The sequence below is a fragment of the Rutidosis leptorrhynchoides genome, chromosome 8 (genome assembly GCF_046630445.1).
Source record: "Rutidosis leptorrhynchoides isolate AG116_Rl617_1_P2 chromosome 8, CSIRO_AGI_Rlap_v1, whole genome shotgun sequence".
NCBI classification, from domain to species: Eukaryota; Viridiplantae; Streptophyta; class Magnoliopsida; order Asterales; family Asteraceae; genus Rutidosis; species Rutidosis leptorrhynchoides.
In genome coordinates, this window is record NC_092340.1 from 84,639,535 (window position 1) to 84,643,337 (window position 3,803).

A 3,803-nucleotide genomic window follows, 5' to 3' on the forward strand; every position below is an offset into this window, starting at 1 on the left:
TTTGCTAAATGTTTCAGTACTATCTATTTGCGTTTAAAATATTGTGTAATATTAATGTACTCACTATTTATTTCTTATATATGAAGTTCAATATGAATTTTGCTGGAATACAACATCAATCAAGTGGTGGAGATTTCTGTATAGCAGACAGTGGAACTACACACACTATACTTAAATCCGAGAAATATTTTATTGATCTAAAACCAACGGAAGGAACTATACATACAATATCAGGATCTGCTAACTTGATAAAAGGGATAGGAAAGGCAAATTTCATACTACCAAATGGTACAAAATTTTTAATAAATGATGTCTTATTTTCTCCCAAGTCAAGCAGAAATTTATTGAGTTTCTCCGACATATACCTTAACGGGTATGATTATCAGTCAGTGACAACAGAAAATGAGAAATATTTAAGTATCACTGACAAGAGTGATGTGGTTGAAAGACTGCCAAGACTTAGTTCTGGATTACATTATACACATATAAATGTACCAGAAATACATATGGTAGTTAACGAAAAATATATTGATCCTGGTGTATTCAGTTTATGGCATAACAGATTAGGCCATCCAGGATCAACAATGATGAAAAGGATTATTGAATGTACTCATGGACATCCACTAAAGGATAGAAAAATCCATCATGATACAATGGTTCCATGTACATCTTGCTCTCTTGGAAAATTGATAACTAGACCCTCACCACTTAAGGTTGAGAAAGAATCACCAATGTTTCTTGAAAGAATTCAAGGTGATATATGTTGACCAATTCATCCACCATGTGGACCATTTAGATATTTCATGGTTCTAATAGATGCATCTAGCAGATGGTCTCATGTTTATCTGTTATCAAGCCGTAATGTGGCATTTGCAAAATTTCTTGCCCAAATTATTAAATTGAGAGCTCATTTTCCTGATTACACCATTAAAAGGGTGAGACTTGATAATGCTGGTGAATTTACATCTCAAGCATTTAATGACTATTGCATGTCTATAGGAATTGTTGTTGAACATTCTGTTGCTCATGTGCATACACAAAATGGTTTAGCTGAGTCATTGATTAAACGTTTACAGTTAATCGCTAGACCATTGATAATGAGAACAAAACTCCCTGTATCTATATGGGGTCATGCAATTTTACATGCTGCTACATTGATTCGCATCAGACCAAGTGCAAGTCATAAATATTCCCCCCTACAACTTGCTTTTGGTCAAGAGCCAAATATTTCTCATCTTAGAACATTTGGTTGTGCAGTGTATGTTCCAATTACGACACCACAACGTACAAAAATGGGTCCTCAAAGGAGGTTGGGAATATATGTTGGATATGAAACATCTTCAATATTAAGGTATATTGAACCTATGACAGGTGACGTTTTTACAGCACGTTTTGCTGATTGTCATTTTAATGAAACATTGTTCCCTAGATTAGGGAGAGAAATGAAAAATAAAGAAAATGATGTTTCATGGTGTGAACCTCAATTAAAGTATCTTGATCCTCGCACAAAAGAATGCGAGATAGAAGTTCGAAAGATAATACATATACAAGAACTTGCAAATCAATTGCCTGATGCATTTACAGATACAAAAACGGTGACAAAATCATATATACCAGCAGTAAATACTCCAGCTCGAATTGAAATTCCAAAAGCTGGCAATAACGTCACTCATGAATCTTTGCCACGTCAGAAACGTGGAAGACCAATTGGTTCAAAGGATAAAAATCCTCGAAAAAGAAAATCAGCTGATAATGAAGTAAAAGAAAGTGTTCAAGAAGAACCACAAATCAGTACTCCTACTGCAGAGGAGATTGATGATGTCAATACAGAAATTGCAATCAATTATGCATATTCAAAAATATTATGGAACCGAAATGAAATGAAAAATCTTGATGAGGAATTTTCATTTAATGTTGCATATGACATCATGAATAATGATGATGATCCAGAACCAACATCTATGGTTGAATGTCAAAATAGACATGATTGGGCTCAATGGAAAGAAGCAATACGAGCTGAATTAGAATCACTCAATAAAAGAAAAGTTTTCTGATCCATCATTCTCACTCTTAAAGATGTGAAACCTGTAGGATACAGATGGATTTTTGTCCGAAAAAGAAATGAGAAAAATGAAGTTACAAGGTATAAAGCTAGACTTGTAGCTCAAGGTTTTTCTCAAAGACCGGGAATTGATTATGAAGAAACTTATTCCCCTATTATGGATGCAATTACTTTTAGGTACTTAATCAGCCTGACAGTTTCTAAAAATTTAGAAATGCATCTCATGGATGTTGTGACTGCTTACCTATATGGATCACTTGATAGTGATATATATATGAAGATACCTGAAGGATTTAAGGTACCAGAAGCATCAAATGCAAAACCCAAAGAAATGTATTCGATTAAATTACAAAGATCTTTATATGGGTTAAAACAATCGAGACGTATGTGGTATAACCGATTAAGTGATTACTTGATAAGAAAAGGGTATACAAATAACCTTACTTGTCCTTGTGTTTTCATTAAGAAAACAACATCCGGATATGTGATCATAGCTGCTTATGTTGATGATCTTAACATCATAGGTACAAATAAAGAGATCCATGAAGCCATTCAACTTCTAAAGAAAGAATTTGAAATGAAAGATCTCGGAAAAACCAAGTATTGCCTTGGTTTACAAATTGAGCATATGCCTAATGGTTTACTTGTACATCAAACAACATATACTGAAAAGATTCTGAAACGTTTCAATATGGACAAGGCAAAACCATTAAGTACCCCTATGGTTGTTAGATCACTCAATGTTGAAACTGATCCATTTCATCCATGTGAAGTTCATGAAGATATTCTTGGACCAGAAGTATCATATCTTAGTTCAATTGGAGCTCTTATGTATCTTACAATTTGTACAAGACCTGACATTTCTTTTGCAGTTAATTTGTTGGCAAGGTTCAGCTCTGCTCCTACCAAAAGACACTGGAATGGGATCAAACACATATTTCGATACCTTCGAGGAACTACTGATTTAGGATTATTTTATTCTAACGAATCAAAACAAGATTTGGTTGGTTATGCTGATGCAGGTTATTTATCTGATCCACATAAAGCTAAATCTCAAACTGGATATGTATTCCTAAATGGAGGTACTGCAATATCATGGCATTCTCAAAAACAAACACTTGTTGCTACATCATCAAATCATGCCGAAGTGATTGCATTACATGAAGCTACTCAGGAATGTTTTTGGTTGAGATCAATGACACAAATCATTACTGATTCTTGTGGACTAGAACGCGATAAAAGTCCAACAATTATCTATGAAGATAATGCAGCTTGCATAGCACAGATGAAAGAAGGGTATATCAAAAGTGACCTAACCAAACACTTACCTCCTAGATTCTTCTCATACACTCAAAATCTCATTAAGGACAACGAGATTGAAATGAGATATGTTCAATCCAGCAAAAACTCTGCTGATCTTTTCACGAAAGCACTTCCAACTGCTATTTTCAGAACACACGTTCATAACATTGGCATGAGACATGTTCAAAAGATGTAACAACTGAAGTGATGTCTACTTGAGGGGGAGTCAACTCCATGCTACACTCTTTTTTCCTTAGCTAAAGTTTTTTTTCCCACTGGGTTTTCTTTAGCAAGGTTTTTAACGAGGCAGTAACTTATAGTTGATCTTCAACAAACAAAATTGCTATCCAAGGGGGAGTGTTATATATATATATATATATATATATATATATATATATATATATATATATATATATATATATATATATATATATATATA